Raw genomic sequence first — 16,351 nt, forward strand, 5'->3', positions numbered from 1 at the left:
TCTAATCCCCAAATCTGATTCCCGTTCCTCTTTTGAAGATTACCGTCCCATCTCCCTCTGCAACGTGCTCTACAAGATCATTTCCAAAATCATAGCAAATCGCATCCGTCCCATCTTGTCTCGTCATATCGCTCCTCAACAATTTTCCTTCCTCGAACACCGACAGATCCATGAAGCCATTGGAGTGGCACAGGAAGCCCTCCATACTATTTGGACCAAGCATCACAAAGCCATTATCTTAAAGATTGATCTAGCCAAGGCTTTTGACCGGGTCAGTTGGCTTTATCTCAAGATGCTTCTGATTCATCTGGGGTTCCCTAATAATTTCATCACTTGGATCATGGCCTGTATCACCACTCCCACCTTCAGTGTTCTGATAAATGGATCTGCATCCCAGTTCTTCCACTCTGAACGTGGTCTCAGACAGGGCTGTCCTCTGTCTCCCCTCCTATTCCTGATCGTCATGGATGGATTGAGTCACCTTATTGAATCGGCAAAGAGGAATGGGGATCTTTGTGGCCTAAAAATCACTGATGACTGCTTCCTCACACACCTTCTTTTTGTAGATGATGTCCTGATCTTCCTTGATGGCAGCATTCGAGATTCTCGCTCCTTCTCTAACATTATCTCCCTTTTCACATCTGCCACAGGGATGTTGGCTAACCACTCAAAATCCTCAATTATTCTTTCTAGAACCTCCATCCAGGAATCACAATTAGCCCATCATCTTTTTCCATATAGCACCCATCCCTTAGACATCAGTCTCAAATATCTGGGGTTCAGGATCAAGCCTGTCAGCTCAAAGATCATGGACTGGGTATGTCTTGTTGCTAAATTGGAGAAGCGCCTCAATTTTTGGAGCCATAGATATCTCTCTCGAGCAGGCAGACTTGTACTGGTAAAAGTTGTCTTGGAAGCGACCCCGGTCTTCTAGATGGCTCTTGCCTGGATCCCGCGAAGCATTCTGATCAGGTTACAGCAAACTTGCAATAGATATCTGTGGAATGGGAATCAGGACAAGTGCATATATGCTTCGGTCGGATGGAAAAGGATCACAACACCAAAAAAATGGGGGGGATGGGGCCTCAAGGATCTTCCTACATTCGCAAAAGCTCTCGCGGCAAAAATGGGATGGACCTTGCTCACTGGTAACAATCTATGGACTGTCATTACATATCACAAATATATATGGCCTCTCCAAATTCTGGACTGGATTCGCCTCCCATCCTGGCCAAAAGCTGGCATATCATCTGTATGGAAAGCTCTTCTCAACTCTATACCAATTATCAGGGATAATTTGGTATGGAGAATAAATGACGGATCGTTGGCCCGTATTGGATTGGATCCATGGAATGGTAGTGGCGGTAGGCATATTCTACCCGAAGATCTCATCCGTCATCTGCACTCACAGAACATTAAAGTATTGGCTGACATTGCAGACCCACAAAACTCTTCCATTTTCGATCAGCGCTGGAAATCAGCAGTCCAGATTAATATCCCACCCCTCTGGCAACAGGACTGGTCTTCATACATCAGCGCATTAACAGATTCGCATATCAAGATCAAACAGGGGCAGGATGAACTCATATGGTATCACTCAGAAAACGACATCTACACTCCAAAATCCGGCTACCTCACTCTGATATCACATAAGGTCCCGGACACTATCTCATTTTGGTGGAAATCTGTTTGGAAACTCACTGCTCCCCCCAGGCAAAAACTATTCTTCTGGTGCATTTTAAGAGGAGTTGTCCCCACTGGGGAATATCTCATGCGCCGTGCAGTCCACGGACCGACCTGGTGCACCCTATGCAAACTCAACTCAGAATCGAGTGCACACCTATTTATAAACTGCTCTACACTACAGGCATTATGGCAATCACTAGCATCCTCCATACAACACTCAGGAAAATGGGAGGGAGAAGACATAATCCGGACTTGGGAATCTTGGTACTACAATCACAAAAACTCCAAACTACAAAGTCTGCCTGTAGTCATGTGCTGGTATCTATGGCTTGCCCGGAACCGATTGATATTTGATGATAAACCGGTAAACTGGCCGCATCTCACTGCTCGCATCATATCGACCTATAGCGAGCTGCCTGAGCCGCCACAGCCTAGAGTTAGAATTCCGCACGATCCCCGAGAATTGATCACAATACACCATGGGCATATTTTGACGGCGCAGCCCAACAACAGGGCTGTGGGGGCGGTTTTCTATTATACATTAATGAACAACATTTTTACAAAGTGAAACTGGGTCTGGGATCTGGCACAAATAATTTCGCTGAATTGATCACCCTCCAACATCTTCTGCATTTTGCATTAGGACACAATTGCATGCATATACATATATTTGGAGACTCGAAGATTGTCATTGATTGGTTCAACAATACTACTATATGCCACACACACACTCTCAGCTACATATTGGATGATATCAACATTCTAAAGGCACAATTCACTGATATCTCTTGTCAACATATCTACAGGGAATACAACAACAGTGCCGACCAACTATCCAAGGAGGCCACGACACTACCCAGAGGAGAGTGGATGATCCAGGAGCAGCGTGGGACAAATGCATATCAATACTATCATCGTCCGTATATAGATACACATTATCACAGGGCAGCCAGCCCATGAGATGCAGATCTGAAAATGATATTTTTTGGGAACTTACTGTACATAGCTGACAATACAAACTACTTGCAGCCCTGCGTGGCAATATGTATATATATCATAGAACAACACTGAACATCCTGCGTGATGTTTTTTGCTTTTTGAACAGATTAGATATATAGATATACCCATATGTGGCAGAAGAACTTATAGCATATGCTAAATGCATCTACAATATGTAATTTTTCAAAGTAAATGAAAGATTACGATTTTTCCAGTGGAAATATATATATATATATATATATATATATATCTATATATATATATATATATATATATATATATATATATATATATATATAGATATATACTTATAATTTATTCATTATTGTTATTATTATTATTAATTTATTTTTTTAAGTAAAATCGAGTAAAATTTCTAAGGTGGAAAAGAAGAATTCTTCTTCTTAACCATCTGGTGGGCTCCAATATTGTAGCAATAATGCTGCAACTCCTGGAGCTTCCTATCTCTAATTTTATCAACCCGGTAGTTCGTAACAAACTTGGAAGCGACGGTGTTGTATGCGCAAGTACTAGCTCTTGTCGCAACTGTCACTTGGTCAGCTGGCACAAGTCCGCTAGGGCTCAAGCCAACTTCTATATGTTCTCAGAAGAAGCTTTTTAAATGATCGACGAAGGCTATCTCAAAGGAAATTAACCTACTTTGCAAGAATGAACTGAAAGCCAACCAAACAGGGAAACCCTAGTAAACCCTAATCTGACTAGTTTAATCTCTATGATGCAATGGTGGGAGTGCAAACTTCTAGAAATGATGCCATTACTTCTAGTGAGATGAGATGCATGAATTTAAACTACTTTCATTGAAGAGAACACATTTTTGTATTTTTGCTTAAGTGGGTGGAGTTATTGTGATTATGCTTCTTACTAGGTCTTGACTGTGCAGGGGTAGTTCGAAGGGAGGAAGGCTTGGGAACGGTTAGGAGGGCTCTGAGAGATTCCAGGGGATCCCTCACATCACTCCACAGAAGTCCACAACGTTCAGGTGCTCGGCAACCATGTTTGCAGGCTTCTACAGGATGTCTGTAGGGGATCCTACAGGAAACTCGAGATTTCTACAGGATGTCTGCTAACTTTTACAAGATGTCCTACAGTTGGAGTTTTGGGTGATGGAGGAGTGAACGAACTGTATGGATGGATGGGTAAGATGAAAGAGGAGCTCGAGATGGCCTATGGACGGAGAGATGAGGTGGAGAGAGAGTGGATAGAGCTGGTTGGTCGATAGAAGGGTAGGGGCAATGGAAGGTCAAAAAGATTGAGCAACGTGGACAGTAGAAGGATTGGAAGGCAAATGAGCTGAACATAGGATGAGTAGGTGGCTTAGGCACGGTTCATAAAGATAAGAACACGATGAAGTGGAGCTGCGCAGTGTAAATGAAACAAATCACCTTTATCTTGCATGTAAACGAAAGTTCACCAACCTATTCTAACTGTTTTATTAGGAATCAATGAACAACAATGTAAGTTGAAAGGAATTCGTGCATGATACTGAACCAAAGAGTCATTACTCAAGATAAAATCGCATGGACAACTCTTCAATCGAAAACATTACAACAATCCTTGCATGCATATGTTAAAACAGCGTTTTTTTGGCAGTTGGCACGGTCTACACTTCCGGTCCCCAAACAGAGGTGAAAGTGAGCATTCATTCAACCTTTTTGAACTCAGCCTAACTTCAACCTCCCTATGCTAATTCTGAACTAATGAAACAACTGCATTCATGAAACTAACCTACATAACCAAACCAAAGCAGTCAACACAGCAAACTGTATTTTTCAAGTGCAAGTAAAGGAAAGAAATGCAATGATAAAAAAACAAGTAACAATACAAAGGAATGGAGGTCTATTGCTCTCAGGTTGGGGCTATAGCTCTCAGGTTAGGGCCCTAACCTGAGAGCTATAGCTCCCCTAAGAACTCAGAATCGAATCCAAATCTAACTGCCTTTATTAAAATATCATAATCATGAGTCTAACAACATGCCAAAATTGGCTTACAAAGAGCAAAAACAGAGCTACAACTCGTAATCCAAAATCTATAACAAAAGTTCAAGAGTCTCATCGAAGGCAACAGCCTTAATATTTATACATGATGAGGGCCAAGCTGGCCTCCTCAATTAGTGGAGCTTGGCTTTCCAACTGAAAGTGAACTTCTGTTCCTGTAGAATCCGTTGGCTGCCTTCTAGCTCGGTGGTGCTAGCTGTTGGAGCTCGGAGTTGGGGTGGAGATCACAAGGGAGGTCACTCAAGGCTGTGGACAACCTCCCTATAAACCCGCAATGCCACCTTGGCTGTCTCCTTGTCTCCATTTGCGTGGTCTGCTCCATTTAATGCCAAAAAATCTGAAATCATCATGTATTAGCCACATAGGCATAATGACTGCCCTTCTTCCTACAAATAACACGAATATACCAAGAAATGATGCATAAGTGATAAAAATATGAAGGGTTGAGCAAGGTAAGTAGGCCAAATGAGCCCAAATTGTTACCAAAATTTGGGGCTCATCATCACCCCCCAGCTAAAATATTTGCTCATCCTTGAGCAATTTTGCTCTGGCTCCTTGTCCTTGGCCGAGAACTAGGCTCCGGAATACGCTCTTTCTTTCCTACTCTTGGTGGTGATGAGGGTGCCGCTCCTTCCCTCTTCTCTGTTTCCTTGACCTTGAGCAGGGCTTTTGAAGCCGATTGGTCTAACCTTCCTTTCCAAGTAGTTGTTTTTGGGCTCCCCCTCTCGTAGGTGACCGATATCTTCGAAGGGCACTTCTCACTGGGTGAAGTAGGGGCATCCCCTGTAGTGATTGGGCTGCTGGATGGAGGCTGTAGCTTGCCCGCCTTTATTCTCGCACTTCTTTGAGCTTCAAAGTATAGAGGGGTCTCCCTCTTTCTCTTCTCCTTTGGCTTAGGAGGTGTACTGAGGCCGGCCAGCACAGCTGCTGCCTCCCTTTCACGAATATCAACTTTCTTCTCCTTGGGTTTCACTTTTTCAGGGTTTCCTGTAGAAGACCCTGTTTTAGTCAATTTCGGGCTTCATGTAGAAGCCGGTTTCGGCTTTCCTGTAGAAACAGGTGTCGCCACCTTGGTTTGCTTTTCATCATGGGTTTTGCTTTTTGACTTGGTTGCGGTCGCTGTCGAGGCACTCTTGTTGATGTGGACCTTCTCAGCCTTGTCCACTCTGCCTTGCAACCTTTTCTCTCTTGCTGTCAAGATGGGTGTGTCATCTTTCTCCCTGTCATCCTTTTTCTCTTGTTTCTTCTCTTGCTTTTTCTTCTTCTCTGTGGTCGGGGTCTTTTGGCCTTTTTCTTTCTTTACTGCAGCCACTGACTCTTTCTCCTCACTACTAGAAGAACCGAGCTCTTCCGTTAGCATCTTTATGTCCCCGTCCTTTGTCAAATTTCTGAAGTCTTCCCATGAGAGAGGAACCTTGTACGTGTGGAGCGCATCCTCCGTGAGGAGTTTGATCAATCCATGGTGGGCTACCTGGTCTAGTATGCCTTCTTTCAGCTTGGTTGCACACTCAATCAGAGACTGTAGTAGAAAGTAAGGGAGACTGAGTTTGTTTTCTACAGGTAGCTCCATCTGGTGCCGTAATTCATTGAGTAACCGAAAGTGGTACCCGTATACAATGCTAAAACGGCCTTCGCAGGTGATGTACTTCATAATTTGCAGGCTCACTTCATTCCATGGTGGCAGTAAACTGGTTCTACGAACCCCATTTTTGTCTTCTGAGAATTCCTCCTCTGGTGGGAAGAATTCTTTCTTAGCTTGTTGGCTCAGTTTCCTTTCTTCTTTATCCCATGGTAATCCCATTGGGAGCTCCGTAACTCGGCTGATGAATTGTGGGGTGAGTTTGAGGCTCAAACCCCTGAAGGTAACGGTGGCCAACGTTTTAGATTTCAGCCTCAGAGCTTGCAAAAACTCTTCTGCCACTTTGTTATCATAGCCCTGCAATTTGTCACAGAAGGATATCCATTATGCTCGTGTGAAGAGCTCCACCACCTCAGGATTTTCTCTTAACTTTGTTGAATCAGTGGGCTCCCTTCTGATGAACCCACCCGGCATTGTGAAAAAACTGTTGTGTTAGCTGGAGGTGGCAAATGGGACAGAAATTCGGTCTACTGGGACAGAGCGTAGGATTACGCCTCTGTCATGCACATAATTCACAAAGCTTACCCCCTGCAAATCTTTAACACAGCGAATCACACTGACATCCTCTAGGACGACAGTTCATGCACGACAGACAACAATTGCAACAATTTTTCTTCGACCAGACTGTAGACGACGATTCTGCCACCTTCGAAAACCAATTGCATGGAGAGTTCAGGCTCACCTTTTTAATCCGCCACCTTTTGACGTGAGGAACCCGACTTCTTGTAGAAACAGCTTTCCTGTAGGAGCAACATTCCTGTAGGAGCAGCGCGCGATTTCCGGGGGATGCTGCAGTGGGTCTGTGCTCATGCTGTAGCTTCACAGGCATTCTGATGGCCAAAGACTCGGAGTATCAAACTGCAGAGGGATCCGGATGATTACTCGAGTCGCAAACGGTGAATGATAAATGCATGAGGTTGATAATCTAGCCGATTAGATTTGAATTGGCAAAATCTGTGGCGTGGGGGTGAGTTGTCCCTGCTGGACCGTTGGGCGATGTCACACCATCATTCTTCTGCAAGTTTACTTACTGCCGCATCATTCTCGCAGATCCGCCGCCGCCATTCTCATTAGAACTCGTTTCTCCCCGAGTGGACGGTTCTCACGTGCCCACTGCCCGTTTTTTCCACGGCCACCATTCACACATCCAGCTCGACCAGCTGACTGGTCGACATGGCCAATCGATTGACCATACAACCGCTCAACCCATCCATTTCACACTTTGCAAACATTTTCAAAGTAAAATTCATGCAATTCGTTGGAAGAAAGGGTCGAGACACTTACCTGTGCGGCCGCAACACGATTGTTCAGGCTCTTGGACGACGATGAGTGGATTTGGTTGCTGTTGCTTGATTTGCACCGGCCCGGAGGTTCACATTCATAGGCCGCTGACGCTGGATTGGATGCTTCAGCTGCATGCGCCCGCGTTTTTATCGTATATGCTGTGCACTCTAGTGGGCGTAACTGTTACGGGACTCCTACAGGATGTCCTGTAACAGTTTCTTCCTCCTCGGGTGCATGCTGCACGACGAAGGCAAGGGCCCCACGATCACGCTCACAGAGCTCATGGAGGGCTGGGATGGATATGGTATGACATCTCAGTGTTTTTTTATTGCAAAAATTGTTTTTCTCTTGATAACTGACCGATCTGCTTTGATGGTGTAGGTAACTTGGTTGCATGTCGACAGGGACGGTAGAAAGAGGTGACAGCAATGTATAAGGGTGACAACAGTAGCTTGCATGCGTCCAAACCGACCCTTGGTCGTTATATCTCCTCATAAAATGAATTCTGGCCCTTCCCGAACTTCTACAGGAGGCTTCTTGTAGAAATATAGAACTTTCCTGTAGAAAAGTTGCGTTTCATGTAGAAAAGTCTGCACCTTCCTGTAGAAAGTCTGCATCTTCCTGTAGAACGTATGCCATGATGAAATTGTGCACATACCTTGGAGAAAATGAGTATTCTTGGAGGAGGTGCTGGTGAGGTCCCCTGGCAGCATGATAAGGATCTTTGGCTTTGCATTAAGACCTCCTGTTCTTCATAGAACACCTGCGACCTGCATGCATTTTCACATTATAAACTTGCTGTCCCTATCTTTTTGCTTATTGTTTTTTTTCTCTTTTTCTTTTTTTTTCTCTTTTTTTTTTTTTTGAAAGATAACAGGGGCGCCTCAATGAGGTTTTCACCCTTGCCATCTGCCTTAAGCACCTCAGAGAGGTTTTCGCTCAAGGATCTTTTCAAATCTCTTTTTTTTTTTTTTTTTTTGAAAGACAATAGGGGCGCCTCAATGAGGTTTTCACCCCTACCACCTGCCTTGGGAGCCTCAGAAAGGTTTTCACCCAAGGATCTTTATTATTATTATTATTATTATTATTTTCTTTTTTTTTTAAATCTTTCAGGGTATGCCCAAAGCAGAGACAGAACCCTTCTCTATGACCAACACTGATTTCTCCATAGTTCTGATGAACTCTTGTCTTGAGAGAGGCTTCCTGTAGATCTTCAGTCGATGCCCATTGACAAGCATGGGGATGGCCTCCTCATCAATGGTTCGAATAAGAATAGATCCATTGTCATGGCATTTTTCCACTGCATATGGTCCTAGCCATCTGGTTCTCAGCTTCCCCTTGAAATCTTTGTATCTGGAGTCATACAACAAGGCCCAATCTCCCGGCTGAAATTGCTTGTCATGGAGGTGTTGGTCATGCCACACCTTTCTCTGAAGTTGAACCACTTCTGAGTGAAGGAGGGCCTGCATCTGGTGCTTGTCTAGTCCATTCAGCTGCAATAACCTTTCTTGTTATGCATGGCTGAGATCTAGATCTAGCTGAGCTGTCATCCTCAAAATGTTGTACTCAAACTCAATGGACAACAAAGCTTTCTTCCGATAGACTAGCTCATAAGGTGTGAAGCCGGTGGTGGTCTTCCAGGTGGTGTTGTAAGCCCATGTCACCTCAACCAGGTGATCTGTCCAATCTTTCCTACTGCTGCTCACTACCTTAGTCAAAATCCCTTCCAATGCTCTGTTGGTGACTTCCACTTGCCCATTTGCTTGTGGATGATAGGGGGTGGAAGTCTGATGCTTGATTTTTTGGTGAGCTAGCAGGTCTTCAATCAAGTTGGATGTGAACTGGCTCCCTTGATCGGTGACTGACTCTCTTGGGTAGCCAAATTTGTAGAAGATGTTTTCTCTTAAAAACTCGACCACCTTCTCTTCTGTTGCTGCCTTGATTGCTTTAGTCTCTGCCCACTTTGTCAGGTAGTCAGTGCACACAATGATGTAAGACCTTTGCCTCGAAGGAGGGTTGATTGGACCCACAAAATCCATACCCCACTTCTCAAATGGCTCAAGAGTCACTTGAGGTTGGAGAGGCATCTCATCCCTTGGAGTCGGTTTCCCCATTCTTTGGCATCGGTCACATTGGCTGATATATCTTATGACATCTTGATGAAGTGTGGGCCAATAGTAGCCTGCCTACAGGATTTTGAAGGCAGTCCTCTTTGCTGCAAAATGTCCTCCACAAGGCCCATCATGACAGGTGAGGAGGATATCAAAGACTTCCTCCTCCCTTACACAACGCCTTAAGATCTGATCAGGGCCAAGCTTGAACAGATTGCCCCCGATCCAAGTAAATGAGGCACTTTTTCTGATGATTCTGCTCTTCTCTCTTGAAGATAGGTGCGGAGGGAACTGTGCTGAAACAAGGTAGTTTGCTATATCAGCAAACCATGGAGAGAGCACTGAGATAGCAAACAGATGTTCATCGTGCATCTGGTCATCCACTGTTCCATCCTCATCTGCAGACAAATCCAATCTAGATAAAAAGTCAGCAACAACATTTTCTTTACCTGGTTTGTCAACAATGGTCAAATCAAACTGCTGCAGCAAAAGTAACCATATAATAATATGAGCATTCACATCTGGTTTATTCATTAAATATCTAATTGTAGCATGATCCGTATGTACAAAGGTTTGATAGCCAGTGATATAATGTCGGAACTTGTTCAGTGCATGGACCACAGCCAAGAATTCTTTCTCGGTTACAGTGTAATTCAGTTCGGCTTTGGACAAGTTTTTGCTAACAAAGTAAATGGCATATGGAAGTTTCTGTTCAACTTGTCCTAAAGCTGCCCCTATGGCTTTGTTTGAGGCATCAGTGTGGATGTGGAAAGGTAGGGCCCAGTTTGGGCCTCTCAAGATTGGGGCTGACACCAACTTGTCCTTTAATTCATTCAAAGCCCTCTGACAATCGTCAGTCCATTTAAACTCCACATCTTTTGCCAACAGAACAAACAATGGTGAGGCTAGCTTTCTGAAGTCTTTAATGAATCTCCGGTAATACCCTGTTAATCCTAAGAAAATCCGAACATCCCTTACCTTTTGGGGAGGTGGAACCTTCTTGATGAGAGCAATTTTGTTAGGATCCACTTGTAACCCGTGGCAAGAAATGGTATGGCCTAGCACAGTCCCTTCAGTCATCAGGAATTCACATTTTTCAGGACTAAGGGACAGGTTCATCTCAATGCATTTGGTTAGGACCTTTTCTAGATTGGACAATGCTTCCTGGAAGTTGGACCCATAAGGAGTGAAGTCATCCATATAGATTTCCACCGCATCATGGACCAACTCCGAGAAGATGCTCAAGACAGCTCTCTGGAAGGTAGCAGGAGCATTGCATAGCCCAAAGGGAAGAACTCGGTAGGCAAAGGTACCCCAAGGACAAGTGAAGGTGGTCTTATCTTGGTCTTCCGGGCTGATTTGGATTTGGTTGTACCTGCTAAACCCATCCAGGAAAGAGAAGAACTTCTTTCCTGCTAATCCATCCAACACTTGATCTATGAAAGGTAGAGGTAAATGGTCTTTCTTGGTAGCTTTGTTCAGTTCTCGGTAGTCCACACAGATTCTCCAATTCCCATTTTTCTTGGGAAACAACACCAGAGGGGACACCCATTCACTATCTGAGATGGGGTAAATGAATCCGGCATCCAACAGTTTTTGCAATTCTTTCTTGACAATGTCCTTAAGGGCTGGATTCATTCTCCTCTGAGGTTGCCTAACCGGTTTACAACCCTCTTTGATGTATATGTGATGCGTACAGACCGAGGGATGGACTCCTTTCATCTCCTTATAGCTCCAAGCAAAAGCATCCAGATGGCTGGCCAATAGGCTACACAGCTCCTTTTCCTGGGAAGGAGATAGGGAGGAGATGATCTTTAACGTTCTCTCAGGGCCGAACTCCACATTCTTGACTCTAGGAGTGACAGGGTTAGTGGTACAAAGGTCCACTAAGGTGCTGGCTTGGGCGTCCTCCACCAATTTCTCTAAGGATAGTGCACTGGAAGGTGGATTCTGGATCAAAGTGTCAATCAAGTCATCCTCGGTTGGGGGGTCTCTTCTAGTGGTATCTAGGGTGCACAAAGGTGCTGAGTACACCTCATCCTCTTCTCCTTCCTACAACCACAGTGGTAAGTCATGCTCTAAGGAGGGTTGGGCAGGAGGATATAGGACTAGCTGCTTGGACATAGGACCGTTTTTGATGGTCATGTTTCCTGCACGGCAACTGATGTAAGCATCTACAGTGGCTAACCAAGGCCTTCCCAAAATGAGAGGATATCCAGTAAGCTTTGCCTTGGGTTGCAGAACCAAGAAATCTGCAGGGTATTCCCAAGAGTCGACAGAGACCAAGACATCCTCCACAATCCCTTCAGGAGTCACAGTGGAGCGATCTGCTAGTTGCAGTACTGTCGAGGTCTTCCTCAAGGAACCCTGAAGATTGAGTTTGAGCATGGTATCCCTAGTCATCACATTAATGGCAGCCCCTAGATCAATCAAGGTGTGAGGTATGATGGTGCCATTGATGTGGATATCTACTACAGGACTCCCAGGATCTAGATACTCTGGGCAGATGACTTGTCCTAACATAAGGTCAGACAGTTGTCCTAAGACATTGATGATTGGAGCATCTCTCTTTCACCTGCCTAGGTGTTTAAAACACTTTTCCTTAACCAGTTTGTTGGATATTGGCACATCCTTGGTGGCTTGGAGAAGTGGTATTTTCACACACAACTGCTTGAGTTCTCCCAGAAGCTCATCCTCCTCTGGGTTGGGTTGTGTGGTGGCTGTTAGTCTCTCAGGAAAGGGTGGAATAGCCTTTGGTTCACTTTCTTGTTTATCCTCCTCGCCCTCTGGGGGAGGAGGTTGGCGATCTGGAAGAGTCTTTCCAGATTGAAGATTGATCTCCTGGATCTCCACAGCATAGGTAGGACATGATGTTTCCCCAGTGTATACCTGCTCGGTCTGTCTATTGTTGAGGTTCAGGTTCGGTTGAGCAGGCATTTGAGGTTTCCTTGGAGGAGCAGGAGGTAATGGTTGAGGTTGAACTGGCGGTGGAGGTAAAATGGCGGGAGGAGTGTTGTACTGGGGCCTCCACCCCGACTGAGGTGCATTCCACTGAGGCTGTGGCTGGGCATGTGAATGATATGAATGAGTAGTAGGCTGAGTAGGGTACTGAGGTGGATAAGACCATGGATGAGGCATAGACCAGGAAGGATGAGCAGGGGGACCCCAGGAAGGCATAGGAGTCGATTGGTTGGGGTTGTAATAAGCTTGAGGTGCCCCTTGCGTCCCCTGCTGGTAAGATCTAGGTCCTTGTGGCCTCCTTTGGTTGAGGAAATAGAGAGGTTCAGTGGGGGCTTCTGTCCCTTGGTACGTAGCTTTAAACCCAGGTAAGGTTGGACATTGATTTGTGGGATGTTCCTCCTCACAAACGAAGCACACTTCAACCGAATGCAATGGGCATTCGTTCTTAGGGTGTCTCCTTGTACATCTAGCGCAGAAGATAGCCAAGGCCCTCTCAGCTTCTTCCTTCTTCTGTTGGATCCTGAATGTGTCCAGTTGCATGGCAATGGTCTGTATCACCTCACTCTTAAGATCTTCTAATTGATTTGCAAACTCATGTTTGAAGAAAGGAATACCAACTGAGAGAAGGTTTCCTCTACCTCGTTTCCGGGCTGCCCTAGAGTGGTTTCTGAACACAGTCTTGATGTCCTCATAAGGCAGCTGGTAAATATCTCCCCCAACTAACATGTGAAGGGTATCTAAAAGGTCTTCAGGGACTCCTCGGAGCAGGACCAACTTGAGGGATTCAGGGTCAAGTGTGCACCTGGCCCGCTTATAGCTAAGTTGGAATCTCTCCTCATAATCCTCTAAGGACTCATCATTTCCCATGGTCATCCGAAAGATTTCTCCCTTGGTTTCCTTGGACCTACAGTAGTCCGGGTACTTGGTATTGAAAGCTTGCTGCATCTGAGCCCAAGTGGTGATACTATTCCCAGGTAAGCCCATGAACCAGCGTAATGCTGCATCCTTAAGAGTGGAAGGGAAGAGTTTCAGCTTCTGCTCATCTTCAGTATAGTCATAGGTTCTACAAAGGACAGCAAACTCAAACAGGAAGGTATCAGGATCTTCAGTAGTCAGTCCATGGAAGTGAGGCAGAGCAGAGGGGCTAATGTTTTTCATTTTCATATCTCCATTGGTTTCTCGGATGGGGAAGGCACCCTCTATTCTCTCATCTTCTCTTCTATTGTCAGCCATGGCTTCAGATGGGATGGTCTCTAATTCTTCTTCTGCTATAGGATCTTCGTATATCTCAGGAGGTTCACCTATAGGTTCTTCTAGATCACTGTCACCGAAGAAGAGAGAAGGGTGACTCAGTGATGTGGTGGGGGTGTTGGGTAGGAATTTGCCTGTTTTATCTCGGTTCCTACGAGGCATGAAATGGAAAGAATTTTTGATTGGTTTTGTTTTTTTTCTTTGGTACCTGCAAAACTGAAACAGATTGATCTACAACTAACTATCTTGCTAAAATAAAAATGAAGAATTGAAATGAAAGCAGGAAACGACTAATCTACTTTGCTCAAATGGAATTGCAGGAATGGAAATGCTAGTCTGCGCTTGCAGAATTGAAAGGCTAATCTATGCTTGCAGAAATGAAATTGCAGAATTGAAATGCTAATCTATGAAAGCAGGAAATGTCTATGCTACTTTTGCAGAATGGAAATGAAATAAACTACTTGGCAGAAGGCGAGAGTAGGAAAATAGAAGAAAAGCAACAATTACTAATACTCTGACGCTTCCCCGGCAACGGCGCCAAAAAGATGGTGGGCTCCAGTATTGTAGCAATAATGATACAACTCCTGGAGCTTCCTATCTCTAATTTTATCAACCCGGTAGTTCGTAACAAACTTGGAAGCGACGGTGCTGTATGCACAAGTACTAGCTCTTGTCGCAGCTGTCACTTGGTCAGCTAGCACAAGTCCGCTAGGGCTCAAGCCAACTTCTATATGTTCTCAGAAGAAGCTTTTTAAATGATGGACGAAGGCTATCTCAAAGGAAATTAACCTACTTTGCAAGAATGAACTGAAAGCCAACCAAACAGGGAAACCCTAGTAAACCCTAATCTGACTAGTTTAATCTCTATGATGCAATGGTGGGAGTGCAAACTTCTAGAAATGATGCCATTATTTCTAGTGAGATGAGATGCATGAATTTAAACTACTTTCATTGAAGAGAACACATTTTTGTATTTTTTCTCAAGTGGGTGGAGTTATTGTGATTGTGCTTCTTACTAGGTCTTGACTGTGCAGGGGTAGTTCGAAGGGAAGGAAGGCTTGGGAACGGTTAGGAGGGCTCTGAGAGGTTCCAAGGGATCCCTCACATCACTCCGCAGAAGTCCACAGCGTTCAGGTGCTCGGAAACCGTGTTTGCAGGCTTCTACAGGATGTCTGCATGGGATCCTACAGGAAACTCGGGATTTCTACAGGATGTCTGCTAACTTCTACAGGATGTCCTACAGTCGAAGTTTTGGGTGATGGAGGAGTGAAGGAACTGTATGGATGGATGGGTAAGATGAAAGAGGAGCTCAAGATGGCCTATGGACAGAGAGATGAGGTGGAGAGAGAGTGGATAGATCTAGTTGGTCGATAGAAGGGTAGGGGCAATGGAAGGTCAAAAAGATTGAGCAACGTGGACAGTAGAAGGATTGGAAGGCAAATGAGCTGAACAGAGGATGAGTAGGTGGCTTAGGCACGGTTCAGAAAGATAAGAACACGATGAAGTGGAGCTGCGCAGTGTAAATGAAACAAATCACCTTTATCTTGCATGTAAACGAAAGTTCACCTACCTATTCTAACTGTTTTATTAGGAATTTATGAACAACAATGTAAGTTGAAAGGAATTTGTGCATGATACTGAACCAAAGAGTCATTACTCAAGATAAAATCGCATGGACAACTCTTCAATCGAAAACATTACAACAATCCTTGCATGCATATGTTAAACCAACGTTTTTTTGGCAGTTGGCACGGTCTAGACTTCCGGTCCCGAAACAGAGGTGAAAGTGAGCATGCATTCAACCTTTTTGAACTCAACTTAACTTCAACCTCCCTACGCTAATTCTGAACTAATGAAACAACTGCATTCATGAAACTAACCTACATAACCAAACCAAAACAGTCAACTCATCAAACTGTATTTTTCAAGTGCAAGTAAAGGAAAGAAATGCAATGATAAAAAAAACAAGTAACAATACAAAGGAAAGGAGGTCTATTGCTCTCAGGTTGGGCCCTAACCTGAGAGCTATAGCTCCCCTAAGAACTTAGAATCAAATCCAAATCTGACTGCCTTTATTAAAATATCATAATCATGAGTCTAACAACATGCCAAAATTGGCTTACAAAGAGCAAAAACATAGCTACAGCTCGTAATCCAAAATCTATAACAAAAGTTCAAGAGTCTCATCGAAGGCAACAACCTTAATATTTATACATGATGAGGGCCAAGCTGGCCTCCGCAATTAGTGGAGCTTGGCTGTCCAACTGAAAGTGAACTGCTGTTCCTGTAGAATCCGTTGGCTGCCTTCTAGCTCAGTGGTGCTAGCTGTTGGAGCTCGGAGTTGGGGTGGAGATCACGAGGGAGGTCACTCAAGGCTGTGGACAACCTCCCTATAAACCCGCAAT

Source organism: Pinus tabuliformis, chromosome X, assembly GCF_031772625.1.
Source record: "Pinus tabuliformis cultivar Carrire ecotype Pingquan chromosome X, CPIR1, whole genome shotgun sequence".
Taxonomy (NCBI): domain Eukaryota; kingdom Viridiplantae; phylum Streptophyta; class Pinopsida; order Pinales; family Pinaceae; genus Pinus; species Pinus tabuliformis.